Raw genomic sequence first — 18,809 nt, 5'->3', positions numbered from 1 at the left:
TGGCATCACACAGAAGCTCCAATAATTTCATCATGATGACCAGTGTCCAGATCATTTTTTTATTATATTTTTATTTGGGAGAATGAACAAGCATTCTATTATTGTAGGGCTACTCTTCTACTTTTATTTTGTTGAGCTAAATTAGATGCTGATTTGGGGGAGAACAGGGGCACTTTTATGGCAGTCTCAGATTCGTCTGGGGTCTCTTCCTGACATGGGCATCCTCACTCTATTCATGCCCACCATGTTGTTAAAGTTACTGGTGTTAGCTTAAACATCAAGCCAAGTGCAGGCCTTCCTTTGTCTGTGAAGCTTGTCTTACATCAAGTCATAAAACAATAGAGCTAGGAGACTATTCCAGTTCATATTAAAGATGAGGAAACTGAGATGTGAAGCTGTTAGACAATTTGCCTGAGGTCGTCCAGCTGGTAGATGGAAATTTCATAAAATTGCAGAAGGCACAGAGTTTCTGACAGTGCAGGCCACCATATTTCCCAGCCCACTCTGGCTTTGCCTTTCTCTGGATTCTTACAGACTACTACATTATTTAATATTTCATTACGTATTGCCTGGTAGCACTCCCTAAGTCCTTCTGGTGTCGAATGCTGTTGTACAATAGATGCTCTAGAAAAATGTATTAATTGATGGGCACTGGTGTGCACTGGTGTGGACCATGCCTCCCAAATGAGCCTTCTTGTGAGACCAGAATGAAGAATCTCAGTAAGATTTTTCTCCTCTTACTAGCACATTCTTGAAGATATTCCACAAATCAGTTGTAGGCATGCCTATTTTAAAAAATCAATTCATTTAATATCGTGGAACCATATGATGTTCTACTGGAACAAAATATCTTTCAGCACTAGACAAAGCAAAGAGTGAGACACTAGATCTCATTGTGTCTCCCCATAGTCAATGTTAGGCAACTGGAATGAAAACTGAAAAAATTCAGCCAATTACCTGGATATTTTAGTTTATCTTATAAAGACGGTATATAGAGGTGTCCAGAATTCTATCATTGCTTAGTTGTCAGTCAAAAAGTCATTGTTATACATAAATATGATGTCATATCAATGCATAATAAACCTTCCTGTCAATCAAAAGTATTGTTATGTATAGACTTTGTGTCAGACATTTTAGGCTTTGCATTAAGATATGAAGTGCATGCAAATTAAGGAAAATTTAAAGATAGCATGGCCACAGGCAAATATATTTTAATAGAGTTAGACTTTACAGGGAAATTGACACTTGAGCAAAAACACAAAATGCAAATGAGTAAATACTACAGTTTTCTAAACAAAGAAGCCAGCTTTTGAAGGAGGGAAGAGAAATATAATTTTATTATTGTACAGACACATTTTCCTTTTGGACAAATCCACTCATTATGATTCCATAATTGGGAAAGTGAAAATAATAAGAGATACAAGATATTAAGGCAAACTTCTTATCTCATGTTTCACATTTTCTCATATGATAAAAAGAAATTTAGGCTTAATACAGCTAATTTTCAAAGGAATTAATTACCTGCCAAGTTAATTTACTTTCAGTATTTTAAAAATACTTCCACTTTAACATTTTAAATTTGGGATTCATTTTTTCTTTCTCATCACTAGCAAAATTTCTTTTATGGAGAGAGTTTGCCATATGAGCAGGAGTCCATATAAGGGACACCTGGTTGTTTGTCATCCCCTTAGCACCTCTGTCATGGTATGCTATTATCCTTGCTGTAGCTATGACTCAAAACAAAAAAGAATCAAGGAAGAGCGAACTGTAACATAAACGTAAATTGTGGACTTTGGGTGATTATGATGATTCAGTGTAGGTTCATCAATTGTAACAAATGCGCCACTTTGGTGGGGGCTGTTGATAATGAAGGAGGTTGTGCATATCTAGGCCAGGAAGTAATCTCTGGACCTTTCTCTCTATTTTATTTCATTTCATTTTTCTTTTTGCTTTTTAGGGCTTCCCCCGTGGCATATGGAAGTTCCCAGGCTACGGGTTGAATCAGATGAGCAGCTGCCAGCCTATGCCAGAGCCACAGTAATGTGGGATTTGAGCCATGTCTGTGACCTTCACTACAGCTCATGGCAATGCCAGATCCTTAACCCACTGAGCAGGGCAGGGATTGAACCCACATCCTCATGGATACTAGTTGGGTTTGTAACCTGCTGAACCATAACAGGAAGTCCTCTTCCTCTCAATTTTACTGTGAAACTAAAACTGCTTTAAAAAAAAAAAAAAAAAAAAAAGAATCATGATAGGAGGCATAGGGTCAGCGGTATAAAAACATCCTGTCCAACCCAAGTAGCATTGAAATCTTCTGTGTAGGTATGGGCCTAAATCTGATGCTTATGCAATTCAATGTGTGTTTTTAGGCAAGTCATTTAACCTCTCTGACTAAGGTTCTTCATCTATAAATGTAAAAAACTGAAAATAAGTTTATTCACTATAAATATATATTGAGCACCTTCTCTGTTCTAAACACTAGGATAGAGCAATGAGCTAGATTACGGTTCAATCTAGAACAAGAAGCAGACTTTAATAAATTCCCTGGTTCACTATTTACCTATAGGTGGGATAAGTGCTCTGGAGAAATGCGTTTAAGAGTACGCTAGTAGGGAAATCTAATATAATCAAAGGCAGAGTTAGAAAAGGGTGGGTGGATAGCCCAGGTGATAAAACCTGGCAGTCACAAATGGAATTTGAGAGGTGCGCATATGATAATTAGAAAGTGGCTAGCAAAGTATAAAGAGCTACATATGATCTGGCATTGTTAATTTGAGGGCATTTTATTATGGTTCTAGAGCATCAGCACCTACCTCATAATTAATATCATATATGCTAAAAGTATGTGTTGAATTGATTCCTTTTGTAGATACTTTCCTAGCCTGAACTTATTCCAAAAATGAAATCATGTGATGTTAGATGTTAGTTGTAAAGTCCAAGAAGGCAGAAGTCATGCCTGTCTTGTTTACCTTTAGTGCAGGGCCTGATGTATAAAAGTTACTAAACAAACATGTAGATATGGGCTGAGAGAACAAATGGACTTTAACAGTTTAATTGTACAGACAAGAAAACTAAGGACTTGAAAAATTTGCTCAATCATAAACTGCAAAGTAGCGCAATTAAAACTTGAACCCAGGATTCTTAGCTCTTAATCCATTCATTACAGGGAACTTGTGAAGTAATAGAGGGGGAGGGAGTGGGAGGGATCGGGAGCTTGGGCTTATCAGACACAACTTAGAATAGATTTACAAGGAGATCCTGCTGAATAGCATTGAGAACTATGTCTAGATACTCATGTTGCAACAGAACAAAGGGTGGGGGAAAAAATGTAATTGTAATGTATACATGTAAGGATAACCTGACCCCCTTGCTGTACAGTGGGAAAATAAAAAAAATATATATATATATATATATATATATATATGATATCCATGGGTTGATGACATAGTAAGACCAAAAATGGTCTCTAGAGGAAATTTTTTTCTTCTAAGGAAAAAAATATCAACTTTGCAGTAATATATTGTATATATTGCTTTTCCTTTGCAGCAGGCTGAGATTAAATTTCTTCCATATTGATTACCTCCTCACCTCTCATATGGGTTAGAGTAGAATGTAGTCACTAAGAAAAGTGGGGGGCATGAGTACCAATTACTGTCAGTTAACATTAAATGCTTTATAATGGTCAAAACATGTTAATAGGAGGAATATTTTCACACATAAAGCAGAAAGGCTTTGGGGAGAAAATTTGTTCTCACAACGGAGATAATTTTTTCAAAGGTAGATACTTGAGGAGCAAAGCAGCTGGAGCTAAGAATAGAAGCTCCCCCCTCACCCCAACCATTAGAACCTATTATGGCATAATGAACTACCCTGAGGGTTAGAGGCTTGGAGCAACAATAAAAAATTACCTAACAGAGTTTCTGTGGGCTAGAAACACTTAATGTTTCACACAGTTATTGTGAAGGATCAGAAAGTCAGAAGTGGCTTAGTTGTGTAGTTCTGGCTCTAGTGAGCTTGTAGTTATGGGGTCAAACCGGACTGCAGTCATCTGAAGTTTTGACTAGAGCTAGAGATTCCACTTCCGAGATGGCTCACTCACATGCCTCCTGCCAGCTACCATGTGGACCTCTTAACAGGGCTGATTAAGTATCTTCATGGTATGACTGACAGTTGCCAAAGTGAATGATTTCCAAGTAAGCAAGGCAAAAGCTACACTATCCTTTGTGACACAATCCCAGAAGCCACCCTCTCATGTTGGTGATATTTGATGTTATTCAGTGTGGAAGGGGACCACACAAAGGCATAAACATCAGGAGTCCCAATAAAGACTCATTGGGAGCCATAGTGGAGCCTGGCCACCAGGTTATCCTGGACCACACACCCTTCCAGGAAAACAAGTAGACACTGAGATTAGAATGCAAAGAAGGCGCCTACATTAACTGATCAACTATAACATAATGGATTTCTACATAAACTCTTTGTATGAATAAAACCCTTTTGTAAGGCAAAGAAGCTATTAAAATCTCTCAAGTTCAAAAAAACCAACCAACCAAAAACCAAGCATAATAAGGAAGTATAAAATGAAGAAAAACTTTTTCTAGTATCAAGGGACTTAACGTGTGAGGCTTCAGGTAATTGGTACTTAGAGGGACTATATATGCTGGTGGAATTGTTCTGAAAATATCTCCATCCTGCTGACCAATTCACAGAGAGATGCTGATAATACAGCCCAGGAGGTCACAAAGTTTCACTTGCTAAATAGAGAAAAGAAGTTCCATGAAGGAGGCAGAGGGACAGAGAGATATATGAATTTTGTAAAAGGGTAGAAAGGTAATTTGGACCAAAAGGTGGATTGTACCACACAGAGAGAGCCCTGAAGCTATTCACCACCAAACCAAACAATAAGAACAACCTCATCACACAAGACAAGGGATTTAGACTATTGGAGACCAATTCACCATCGAGTGCCTCTGTGGGGAACTTGATTTAATCTCAAAGATGGGCATTTCTTACTGTCCTAGGGAAGTGTACATTCTCACAGCTCCCAGCCAAAAATGAAACGTGCTTCAAAGTAGGTCAGAGCGGAATGACAGCTCTCAGGAGCTTTGCAATATACCATGCATGTAAAAGAAGAAAAACAAAGCCGCTTACAGAAGTCTCCATTCTCAGATTTTAGAATGAATTCTCTGGCTGGAATGAAGTACAGAAAAATCCCTTTGCACTTTATTGAATTATTGAAATAAGCATTTTGGCCATGCAATATATCCTCTAGCCTGATTTTCTTTCTTTATCCATCATTTTTGAAAACTTGCCTGCATGACACTATCCTAGACACTGTTATTAACAAATATTTTACAAATTTTGGTCACAATAATCTCCCTGAAGATTAATCTGAACATACTCATTTTCCAATTGTTCCTCATTACCTGAAGTAACAATTTTAAATGTAGAATAATTTGGGACACTTAATAATTTGGTGCTTTTGATAGTAAATACACTTCAAGTTATATGTGACAGAGAGAGAGAGAAGAGAGAGAGTGGGGTGATGTGTATCCTTGAATGGTAAGAAAGGGACCCTACTTAATCTTGAGTAAGTTTAGGTGAATGATAAAAGTGTAATTTTTGCCTATTAAGGGCATGTTTTGTGTCAATCTCAGCATATCTATAACAGATGTTGTGGTTGGACCAGTTCTTGTGGTTCTTATTTTGATTGCAAGATGCCCCTCAGCAGAAATCGTCAGGAAACTTGAAAAAAATAAAAGTTTATTATTTACAGGATCTGGAAATTACACAGTACACCTGGGGCCACACAGTGAGGCTGTGGATAGAGAAAGAGAGTACACATGGGCCTGGGGTTCTGCTTTTATTGGGGTTAAGGTTGGGGGCCTAGGGTGTGGGGGGGGCTCACTCTTTATTGGTGAATTTAAAACATGAGAGTGGAATTTAAAACATGGAAGAGAAAAAAATACATGGCCCATGTGGTCAGTTATCAAAATCAACCAAGATCTCTAAATCAAAGAAGCCTCAGGTTGGGGAGGAAGCCTGACTCTTTATCTAGTTTGTGTGGCTGGCAAGGCTATTCAAGATAGCCTTCTGGAAGTGGATGACTCTTTGAAGTAGATGCCTTGGCAATGAAAGCTCAAGTCAGGCACTTTCATTAGAAAAAAAGAAAAAAAAAATCTGTCAGGGTTTACACAGCAGGCTATCACAGTGAAATAGAGATGAAGAGCCCTTGACCTGCAGTGTAAAGTGGACCCACCCACCTGTCTCCCGCACTTTTGCTCCCATCAACCATGTGAGTTCTGTCTACTTGAGCTCCTTTCCCACCTTGCTTCTGCACAGGCCCCTGTGATTTCCCACTCCCCGGCCTTTGCTCATATTTGCCCTCAGCTCTTCTGATTAGCTGTATGTGTCTCATCCGAGCCAAGCTTAAAAAGCTTAGATGCCATCTTCCTTATGAATGTCAAGTCCAATAGACTAATCCCACTCTTCTCTGAACTCTTAAAAATATCTTTCATTTGCCACTCATCATTACATTTCATGATTTGTGACACAGGGGAGGTTTAGCTAAAGTGATTAATTAATTAAACAAACACTTATTGAGCATCTATTATGTTCTTTGCATTGGGAATACAAAGATGATTAATCATGGACTCCCTGGCAAAAGCTCTTATTTTCCCTGAAGTGACAGATGTGCAGATTACAGCTCAGTGTAATGAATTCTATAATGGAAATATGGATGGAAGGCTGTGGAAGCCCAGAAAAAGAAGTGACTCAGGATTCACATAGTTAAACAAACACAGATGAAGAAATTACTCTTTCCAGAAACTGTTGTGCTAAGAAATATTATCTCATTTCATCCTTCTAACAGTCTTTCAAAGTACCTATTATTATCCTCTCCAGTTTACAGATGAAGAGGCTGAGGTCACACAGCTCAGAGGTGGTAGAACCAGGATCTGACCCAGGTAGTCTGGATCCTGAATCCTTGCTCAGAACTACTAGACTGTGCTCATTCAATATGTATTGAATTTCCAGAAACGTTTTAGAAATAGACTTATTTCCTAAATAAATGGATAGCTCTGATAACCTAGCACCCAGCACATTGCTTATGACAGTACTTCCATGAATGTTTGTGAAATAAATGACTTGTTTCTTGAAGGACACATAGGAGTTTGACAGGGAAAGAAAAGAAAGAAAGGCATTCCTGGCAGATGGATCCTGACAATGTAGATATGAAAAAAAAACAAGGACTATCTAGAGGACTGTGAAAAGTTCTGTGCACAGGTGCTGGATGGGTTTGCTTCCTTTCCGTCCTCACACATCGCCCTGCTCTACTCTGTACCACAGCTAGTGCCATCCCATGGGATGTTCTGTCCAGACGCTGGCAGAGGCTAAGTGTGCCAGTGGGAGGCTCTGGCCACACACTACAGACCAGAAGGCAGGCAGAGCCTGGAGCATTTCTTCCAGCCTCTCTTGTCTAAGCAGTGCCCTGGCAGTGGTTAGATCTCCTGGTCAGCTTCTGCCAGGAAAGTCTAGCCCCCGGTCCCTGTCTTCTCCAGGTGTACAGCACTGACTCATCTCTGAGGTGCCTCTCCAACCCTTGCTCAGTTTCTTAGCTCTTCTATTGCCTGTATAAACAACCCCTAGTACTAAATTCCTTTTACAAAAACAAATTCTTAGATAGGCTTCTATTTTCAGGCTTAGATCCTGACTGATATATTCAAAATATTAGGGACAGAGTGAATTCATCATATGAGAGAATAAAATGCTGAGTTTACTACTGATGAATAGAGTCAAATAAAAGATTTTAATAATATTGTTTCTTTTGTCTATCTTCAATAAATTGACTGTTTTACAAAATGCATAACTTAATATTGTGACATACAAGTAAATGTATATATAGTGTATTAAATACTTATAATTTAAATCTATTTAATATATTTATAAATTATTTAAAAAATATTTATGTAATATATACATTTATATGTATCATATATAAAGATATATATAATATAAATCTGTATTACATTAATATCTTTAAATGCATTTAAATATATATTTTGAGCTCTTCATTCTCAAAGACTATTTCTAATGATGGAGCCTTCATTAAAAAACTTTGGGAGTTCCCGTCGTGGCGCAGTGGTTAACGAATCCAACTAGGAACCATGAGGTCGCGGGTTCGGTCCCTGCCCTTGCTCAGTGGGTTAACGATCCGGCGTTGCCGTGAGCTGTGGTGTAGATTGCAGACGCGGCTCGGATCCCGCGTTGCTGTGGCTCTGGCATAGGCCGGTGGCTACAGCTCCGATTCAACCCCTAGCCTGGGAACCTCCATATGCTGCGGGAGCGGCCCAAGAAATAGCAAAAACAACAACAACAAAAAAAGACAAAAAGACAAAAAAAAAAACTTTGGAGTCTCTCTATAAAAAAATATTTAGTTAATGTCATTTTAATGGCAACAAAATTTATAATCCATTAGCATCTTTTCTTAGTTATAGACACTTTTTTTTTTTCTTTTTACGGCCACACCTGCATCATATGGAAATTCCCAGGCTCGGGGGTCAAATTGGAGCTACAACTGAGGTCTATGCCACAGCCACGGCAACACCAGATCCTTAACCCACTAAGTGAGGCCAGGAATCAAACCTGCATCCTCAAGAAGACTACATCGTGTTCTTAACCTGCTGAGTCATAATGTTGAACTCAGTTATAGACACTTTTGTGTGACAATGCATGTATGCATGTTAAAACAGTGTGAGAGAATGACTTAGGTGACTTATGTGGGCAGGTTTCATTTTTCCCCAGACATAGTCTAACTGCATTAAGCACTTTAACATTGGGAAAAAAAAAAATATGGAAGGGGCAGGGCAGAGAGGAGGGAGGGAAGCAAAGAAGTAAGGAAGGAAACTTATTCAAATGGTACATGAACAAAAATGAGAAGATGAAAATGGCCCCAAAGGTCCAGCTTCCCATCCTTTCAACACTTTGCTCAGGATGGAAGACACTTAGGAGTCTGGAAATCCTTCCTCTGGATGGTTGGTACATATAGAGGACTTGTGACTCTCCTTAAATGGGGCTCAGCCATCTATATTCTCACTTTTTTCTGCTCCAAGTCAATGAAAGAATAGAGCTGAATCCGGCATATCAGATAGGCAGAACAGCTGCAATGTCTATTGAAATGATATCTGTGTACACATTTCTCTCATCAGGATTCATATGCACCATACTTGACAGGCAGTCACTGGCCATAAAGATTATTGTGAGCATTGGTGTCCATTCATTTGTTAAATGTTAAGCAGAATTTATTTTTATTTTTAGATGAAAACAATAAAAAGTAATAACAGAATAGTAAGTGCCTATAGGTAGAAGTTCCAGTAATTTTTTTCTTGCCCTCTACTTTGGAGACAACTGTTTTATATAATTTTCCATTTTATTTGGCATTTTAAAATGCTAGTCACTTTTATTTGTGTTTTCAAGTGACCTGAGGGGAAGAACAGAAGGAGGGGGAGAGAGAAACAGCTAAAATAGCTCAACACCTGAGCTTGCTCATACTGCTCTTTCTCAAGTGCATGCTTCTGCACCAGTTGGTTCAATCTGGACAGAACCCTGGGAAATGAGCAAACCTATACAATAATTTCTCTACGTTGTGCTTCATGTTTCAGAGTAGCTATTTTCAACTAGTATCACAGAGTGCTGCTACAAGCAACTGTTAAATTACATCGGAATCTGACTTCACACTGTTTATTGAAGAAATGCTAGAGCATATTAAGTGAAGTTTTACTGTGCTTTATCTACTTCTCAAATGCAACCACAGTGCTAAGTGCCTTTATTAAAGTGAAAAAGTTGATATAGCACTTAAAAGAGATAAACATTGAAAATGTATTTTATATTTTCAAATAATCTATGAAAATAAGATAACCATTAACTTAGATGTTCAAGAAATAAACAGAAACTAGAAATAATGTCGATATAGAAAATACATTTAACTTGCAGTGTACATTTTGGAAAAGTATAAGAATATATATATGTCATAAAATATATGGTTTGCAGGGTAATTTTAAGAAATAAGAAAAATCTCATCTCCTTATTGAGAACACCAGTACTTAATTTCCTTTGGGTTCTCCCTTTTCAATCCTGGAGAATTACAAATCTCGAAGCCTTATCTGTTCTACATCTTCCTTAGTGCTTAGTTCTTGGATTTATGTTCTATTCAAGTACTGATTGCATTAAATAATAATGTTAATTCTCAGTAGTTATTAGTTAAAATTAGCTAAATTATTTCAAATCTCCCTGTCATGATAAAAATACAATTTAAAATACCTTTGTTACTTTTTTTTGGCAAGGGAGCATCAGTATTATAATTACTATTTTAAAGATAGTATTTATTACTTCTATATAGAATAGAGACCATTACTAGACCCACCTTTAAAGAGTGTACAGTATAAGGATACAAAAGTGGCAATCATTTCTGTCTCTCCCCACCCCCACATGGTTACTACTAAGATAAGTGATAAGATTTGCTTCACATTCAAGTGTATGCATCACTGAACAGACAGCTTGCTACGTATTTTCTGGAAATCTTTTTTAAAAAGTCAGAGTGAGAACTGTGGATTTCTCTATTTTTCCTACTAAGCTATATGTTATACTAAAGTGTGTTTTCAAAGCATATTTTTAATATGGATATGCATGTATGTACATATGTATTCCAGATATTGGTTTATTTAATGGAGAAATAACAGTTTTCCAAAGCCCAGCTTCCAAAGGGGTGTAATTAAATTTTAAAAACACTTTGGGCTAATTTTAATATTTCAGGCTAAGAAAAAAAGTGAATGAGATGGTAGTGGTTTGGGAAGATAGTCATTTGGCTGCTCGAAGAGCTGTGTCTGGGTTCTGGGACCCCTCAAGTAGAGAAGCAGCTGCGCCCATAGATGATCCTGCACCCATTCCAAGAAGTGTCTGGCTAGAAATGGGAAATTTGTTTCCCAACCACCTACCTGAGCCAAGGGCAGGGAGAAGCATTGTCAAGACCCTGCAATTCTTCTCTTTGGGTTTGCCATGGATGTGGTAATTATAGTTTTCCAGAAATGGAAGGAAAATAAAACTGTTGGGAGAATTTGATATTTTCCTAACTTTGCTGTATATTAGAACCTTATCTTCATTCCCCAAACTACAGACTGCATGAGTTCTCCAATATTTATTCTCCTTGGATTTTAAAAATAATCTTAAGTCAAACTTTTCCCAAGACTGCAAGAAATTTTATTTCCTGAAAACCTAATGAGCATTTGGGAGCCATAATAGAAGGGTTGTTTTATTCCTCACAAATGGACATATTTTGGAAGTGAACAGTATAATTTAAGAAAACCATGAAAATACTACTACTATAACTCTAATTTTAAGGAGGAACAGTTTAATAGAATTAAAATTGAGAGAGGAAAATTCAATCAAAGAGCGAGAGATGAGGATGAGAATTAAGTCTAGGAGGATTTAGAAGTCGGATATTGCAGGAGAGACACTGGAAAATCGCCCTGCCATAAAAAGTTCCCCCCATCTCTGCCACATTGCTGAGATTCCACCATGATAAACCATTACTGTTGTGATTTCTATCAAAAGTGATTTTGTCACTCACAGATCTTTCCTTTTCTCAAATTGAAATATCTAAGAGTCCTAGTCAAGTCACATTGTGACTAGTGTCACTCGTATGTTCATTGCAGCACTATTCACAATAGCCAAGACAGGGAAACAACCTAAATGTCCATCCACAGATGAATGGATTAAGAAGATGTGGTACATGTGCACAATGGAATACTACTCAGCCATAAAAAATAACAAAATAGTGCCATTTGCAGCAACATGGATGGAACTAGGGACTCTCATACTAAGTGAAGTAAGTCAGAAAGAGAAAGACAAATACTGTATGATATCACTTATATCTGGAATTGACTATACAACATATATGAACCTTTCCACAGAAAAGAAATGCATGGACTTGGAGAACAGAGTTGAGGTTGCCAAGGGGGAGGGACAGGGAGGGTTTTGGACTGGGAATCTGGGGTTAATAGATGCAAACTACTGCCCTTGGAATGGATAAGCAATGAGATCTGCTATATAGCACTGGGAACTATATCTAGTCACTTGAGATGGAGCATGATGGAGGATAATGTGAGAAAAAGAATGTATCTATGTGTATGTGTGTGTGTATTTGTATGTGTGAGAGAGAAAGACTGGATCACTTAGCTGTACAGTAGAAAATCGACAGAACACTGTAAACCAACTATAATGGAAAAAAATAAAAATCATTTAAAAAAATGATTTGAACCAAGGTCTCCTTTCTGCCACTCTGAAGTTATTTTACTGATAATAATCTTTCTAAAAGTGGGATTTTTAATTCAATGACAACTTTAAAAATAAGTATATTCATTATCATCTTAATGCCTATGTTTGTATCTAGAGCTGGTGCTATATAGCACCAACTTCAATTATCTGGGATTGAAATACATTGGAACTTAAGCATCCCAAATGACCGTCAAATTTGAGGTGAGGGAAAACTGTGCAAAGGAAAGTTTCACTGAACTTTGCATACCAAAAATGATGGGCTCATGGCTTGACTGTTTGGCACACAGTAGCATTGGATTGTCAGTAATCACCAGTGCCATATTCATAAGGCCAGCAGTAACTTACTTTAGGCAAAATATTATCACTTTATTAATTTATTCGCCATTTTTTAGGGCTGCAGGTGTGGCATATGGAAGTTCCCAGGCTAGGGGTTGAATTGGATCTACAGCTGCTGGCCTATGCCACAGCCACAGCTATGCTGGATCCTTGACTCACAGCAAGGCCATGCTAGTCCATAACCAGTGAGGCATGACGGGAACTCCCCCCACAGTCTTTTGATAAATCCTTACCTCCTGCAGTAACCAGACTGTGTGCTTCAACTTGGTATTAGTTACCCATTCCTGCATAACTGGCCACTCCAAAACTTAGCAGCTTGAAATAAAAATGATTGATCATCATGATTTCATGAATTGACTAGACAGTTACTCTGCTTCACGTAGTGTTGGGTGAATTCAGCTGGTAGCTGGGCTGGGGTGCCTCAGTTCTCCATATGGCCTCTCTCCAGCAGGCTAGGCCTTTTTTTTTTTGCTTTTCAGGGCTGCACCTGTGGCATATGGAAGTTCCAAGGTGAGAGGTTGAATCGGAGCTACAGCAGCCAGCCTATGCCACAGTCACATGGGATCCAAGCTATATCTGTGACCTACACCATAGCTCACGTCAATGCCAGATCCCTGACCATGGAGTAAGGCCAGGGATCAAACCTGCCTCCTCATGAATACTAACTGGATTGGTTTCTGATATGTCACAACGGGGCTCCCAGGGGGCTAGACTTATTTAAAGCCTGGAGGCTGGATTACAAAAGAGAACATCCAAAAAGGACAAACCCTGATGCGTAGGTGCTTACTGAACTTCTGTTTATACCATACTTCCTAGTGACCAAAGCAATTCACAGGGCAAACCCACAGTCAGTGAGGGAACTATACAAGGGCATGAATACAGAGAGGTGCAACAGGTTGCAGGCCATCCATCTACAGTCTACCACAAGAACCTAAAAATAAAATCTAGCTAGGTATCCGTTTTCAAGCTTTTCAACATATTTTTAACAAGTGTCTGGTATATGATTAACATTTTACTAGGTACAAAGACTTAAAGACTCCCTTCCTTTAGTAAGGGAGGGAAGATATATAGAAATCTTTGAGATCTTACCTAGCATGAAATAAAAAGAAATGTCTTTATTGGTCTCGGCCCCTAGTTCCTGACACAAGGCTCCTGAAATCCTTGTAAATTCCTAAGTGATAAGAGCCCTAGGAGCATCTCTTGTTCTAATATTTGGTTTTGACCTGCCCCTGACCTTGTAAATTCCTAAGTGATAAAGATACTAGGAGCAACTTTTTGTTCTCTTGAGACAACTCCGGATGGGGGTCAGTCATTGGAAAGACTTGGAATTTTTCAGTCCTGCCTCTCATTCTCTTGAGAGGGAAGAAATGCTGAAAATGGAGTTAATGATCAATCATGCCTACATGCTGAAACCTCCACAAAAGTTCCCAAAGTACAGGGTTTGGAGAACTTCCAGGTTATCAACTACTTCTACACCAGGAGGATGATGCACCCCAACTCCATAGGGATGAAAGCTCCCCTGCTCTGGCCTCTCCCAGGCCTCACCCCATGTAGCTGTTCTTCTGTTCGTTTTGTCAGATTCTTTACTACACTGGTAACTGTAAGTAAGCATTTGCTGGAGTCCTGTGAGCTGCTCTAGCAAACTAACTAAATCCAAAGGGGAAAGAGGTAAAAAAAACTCTGATTTGTAGCCAAGTCAGAGAGGAGTTGTAGGTAACCAGGGGACTGACTACTTGGGACTAGCATCTTAAGTGGGTTGGGAGCGGTCTTACAGGACTGACCCTAAACTGGTGGAATCTGACACTATCTCCAGGAGGGATACACAGCTGGTGTCAGGGAAAATTGCTTGGTGTAGGGAAAAAAAACTCATACATTTGGCTATGAAGTGTCAGAAGTGAAGTGTTGTGAGTGTGGTCATAGTATGAGAGTAAAGATACACACAAGTAGAAGACTGAGTTTTTTTAAATACACCTGGTTAAGGAGATATACATGAAGAGGGAATGGGCTCAGGAACAGCTCCACTTTGCCCCTCCGCCTCAAACTTCCAAAACAAATCTCAGTTTGAGGCAAGTGACACATGAAATGAATCTGAGGATAGGTGAATAGTGCAAATATGCAAAATTCAACCATATTAGAAAAAAACTGATGTCAATACGGATCAGCAATTCTACACAAGCAGGCCAGGTCTTTAAGTAAATGCAAAACATATTTGTTTCATTTAACTTTTACAAGTGAAACTATGGCTCCTTTAGTCTAATTTTATGCAATAAAAAATTCATATACTGAGTATATGAATTTTCTACTCAAAGGGCTTGATCACACAGTTCTGAAGCTCAGAAGTTTCGTATCAGATACCAAGAGAAGATAAGCATAAGCATCGGAAGAGGGTAAATATTATGACAGGTTTCATAAGGTCAGATTTTACTTAAAATTTGGGAAAACATGTAAAATTTAGCATAGTATAGAGAAGACTATCAGAAGTGTGGGGGAAAAAGCCCGGTTATAACATCTGTTGAACTTTCCTGAGGGAATAGACTAAAGCCGCGAGTAAACAGGAGATTTGATTGGGGTTATTTTGATTGCTTGGTAATACACTTTCTTTCTGTTTCTGTAAAATCAGAATGCCTCAACACCTAATTGACCCAGTGGTTAAAACCATCACAGCGACTGCCCTACAGTGTGAATACTCCTCCAGGACGTTCTCTTGATTGGACCAGATGGCCTTTCTATGCTTATAATCAATATATTATGTGACCTGTAAATGGTTGGTCTAAACTTCCAGGGATGACATTACTCTATTCAACAGTGCTCTTCCACCAAGAATAAGCAGGTAAGGCAGTAACTTCTTTTAATGTTAAGTGTTCTTTTAATTCTGATAATTTAAGAGGCACACTTTCATGCAAGATGTAGATGACTTTCAATCCTCCTTATGAATTATTTTTGGTGTTCTCAACATAGTGCATACAAATAGGAGTGAGACCAAAGCAGCAGTTTTTAAAAATAAAAGAAACCATAACCCTAGACTTTTCCTGCCACAGATTACCTGAACTGCATCTTAAATTCACCTCGAGTAAGACTTAAAGGATGCCTGCATTAACTATAGCAAAAACTGGTGATCAGACGATTCTCCAATCACAGAAACTCACAATAGGTGCTGAGCCTCCCTTCCCTACAGGACCTAAATACCCCTTAAAGTTTTAAAAGCCTGATCTATGCTTGGAGTCTACCTCCTCCCCAAATAGTCGTGCAACCAAAAGTACCAATAATTTATGCAAATAAGAGGCTAAAAACTCCTGCTCTTCTAGTTGTCCACCATGTCGGTGCTAGTTTGGATCTGTGTGCAGGGGCGTGGATGAGTGTGTAAAATCCGGTGTTTTTCATAAAGAAGGCATTAAATTGAGGCCAATAGGTCACCCTCCCCTGTTGAGCAGGCTGTATCATGTTTATTTCTCCCCAGGAGCGGCTCAGGCTATCCTGCGTGCCCTTAGGCAGCAGGACATCACTCGTATTTGAGGTTTTCAAAGTAAACGAAGAACCGGGCGCTTTTCCTGAGTTCAAAATCCGCCTGAGAACTTGAACACTGAGAGTTCGGTGGCAACGAAAGGTGCCTACAAGTTGCACCACGTTTGTCTGGCACTTTCCACTGAGGCTAGTCTAATAAACGGGGGGTGGCGGGAAAGGAGAGAGGGAGGGAGGGAAACACCCTCCTCCTCTTTCAGAAACTGCACCTCAGCTTGAGATTTGGGTATTATTTTACCTGTATTTATAAAAACCACCACCGCACTCCCTGCATGAACCACCCCACTGCCTCGACTTCCAAGAGAAGCAGCTACTGAGACCAAAGAGGGGAAGACTGAGGAGCGGGGAGAAGACAAATCAATAAACAAAAGCGCGCGCGAGCGAGGGGGACCGAGAGAGGAGGGAGCGACAGCGGCAGGTTCAATTAGCTAAACAAAGAAATCATGGCGGATTGTTTACATTTGGCAGCGCCCGGGCCGCGCGACCGCCGGCCCCAAGCCGCCGCGGCCCCCGAAGAGTCGGCGAGCTGCCCCCACGCCCCGGCCGGTAAGTGACGCCGCCGCCCCGCGCGCCGCCCCCGTCGCCACCCCGCCCCGCCGGCCCCCGCCTCCCGCCCCTCCCCCGCCGCCCCAGCCCCCTCCTCCGGCCCCGGCGCAGCTGGGCTCGCTGTGGATTTCGGTGACGCGGCTCGGGTCCTTGGCAGCCGCTGCAGCTCGGGGAAGGGGTGCGGAAAGGTGGGGTGAGGATCGCAGATCCGCGTGCGGTGCAGCGCCCCCTCCTCGCGTCGGGGCACTCTCGGGTCAGGCCCTCCCCCGGCGGGGCTAGCTCGCCTGGCGCCGCCGCCTCCCGGACCCTGGCGGACCGGGGCTGAGCGCGCGGCAGCCCGGGAGGTGGGGCCAGGCCGTGACCCCGCCGGATGCGCGGGAAGGAGGGCGAGGTGGCTGTTCTGGGCCCGGCCCCATCCGTCTAGCCTCTGGTCCAGGGCCTCCGACGTGTACTCCGTCTCTCGCTTGCCCGCCGTCCCACGACCTTTCTCTCCTGCGTCCCTCAGGCCTGCCCTAAGGTTGAGAACTGCGCTGGAGGTCACCTCCAAAGGCCAGCCTTACCAATGCCACCCACGTCTGTGAGAGCTTTTCTAAAGGCTGAATCTTTTCTCAAGTTTTTGGCCACGGGGGTCACTTTTTTCCCTAGGAAGGAACTCTTGTTCTCACAGAGGCTTTTAGCTGTCTTTGTGTTGAGGTTGTCATAATGGTAGCAGGAGGTTGGCTCATGACAGGGGAGGAAAACAAAGGCAACAAATAGGGGAAAAAATAGAGGGCAATGTCACCAACGACAGAGGAGGCTCTCTATTTTTCCAGCAAAGATGGTTTCCTTTGCGGGAATCCTTCAAGCATCATTGGCATGCAAGTGACATATTTCCTCTGTAGAGAGAAAGACAAGTCCTAGGTCCTTTAAATTAATCTCGATTTTTCCTTCCATAAAACTTAAAAAAAAAATGTTCAGGGCATTTAGTAGTTTGCTGTTTTCCCCTCTTGCTTCCCCTTTCCAGAACCTCAGTTAATATATCTTATCTGTGTCCTGTTTTGGGGAAAATCATAGCCAAGACTTTGTCAGAGCAGGACTAGAGTTAGTGGCATTTAAGTAGCCTTGCCGCAGGCTTAGCTGGGGTCCAGGGCAACAGAACCAAGCCCAGTGGCATCTCTTGCACGTGTTGGAATGTCTGACATCACATGGCTGACAGGTTGCTAATGGACATTGCAATTTGTAGTTCAGTGAACTGCTTTACCACCTAGAAAATGCTGCTATTTAAAAAAAAAAAAAAAAAAAGCTTGTATTATCATGTAATTATTATTATATCTTTTCTATAAAGATATGCAAGTGAATGAATTTTTCATTCATAATTTTTATTATGTTTTCTCAAAGGCCCATCTGGAATAAGGTATGCTCCCATTTTTCTTTTTTCTCCTTCGAAAGTAGCAAACACTGGGTAATTGAGTCTTGCTTAGTAGATTCAACCAAATTGTATCTATTTTTTGCTTATTAATTACCAAAGCAACTCTCTGTTCAACCCACTACATCGTTAATAAAGCAAAACTGACTTTATTATTTGGCAGAAGTAGCTCTGCACCTTGCCATCTCACTATTCAGTTCTTTTTGACCCACTGACATTTCAAAAACTAAGATTTATGCTCAGAACAAGATAAGCATGGGAGTGGGTGGCAAGCTTTAGCTAACTCCAGAACCTAGAACCTCCCAGAATCAGAAGCCCCCACTGAACATTGTACATGTCTGGACTTTAGAAAAAAAAGTTGGTGCTTCTATAAAGAGCTTCTACCTAGACACTTAACTCACCAGTTAGCTTGAGATTCCATTACTCAGTAACGCCAAGCACATTCTCATAAATGGATTTTATGTTACTCCCTGCCCATACCAGGTCAGAGATCATAATCATGGAAGGAAGTGAATTGGCCTCCAAAGTAACTTTAACAGAAGCAGAAAGATCAGTCTTTGGGTTATAGATCTTGCTGACCCATTAAGGGTCAGTAAATTAGTAGACTGCACTTGAGTTGACACTTCTGATCCCAACTTAATGGGTTGATTAACTGATGCCTGCTATCTTC

General features: G+C 40.3%; 1 long non-coding RNA gene across 25 annotated transcripts in view; it reads left to right on the top strand.

Moving 5' to 3' along the window:
• Positions 1 to 16,363: 16,363 nt before the first annotated feature.
• LOC102159571 (uncharacterized) overlaps positions 16,364 to 18,809 on the top strand; it is a 595,399-nt gene continuing 592,953 nt past the window's right edge. For all 25 annotated transcript variants that reach the window (XR_014839756.1, XR_014839751.1, XR_014839749.1 and 22 more), the window contains exon 1: positions 16,364 to 16,734. This is a non-coding gene — a long non-coding RNA (uncharacterized LOC102159571). The remainder of the gene's footprint in view (positions 16,735 to 18,809) is intronic.

The sequence above is a fragment of the Sus scrofa genome, chromosome 3 (assembly GCF_054392235.1).
Source record: "Sus scrofa isolate SSC_HxYL_T2T_F1_AM1 chromosome 3, Sscrofa_HxYL_maternal_Yorkshire_Landrace_v2.0, whole genome shotgun sequence".
In the NCBI taxonomy this organism is placed as follows: domain Eukaryota; kingdom Metazoa; phylum Chordata; class Mammalia; order Artiodactyla; family Suidae; genus Sus; species Sus scrofa.
This window is presented reverse-complemented; position numbering and strand designations above follow the sequence as displayed.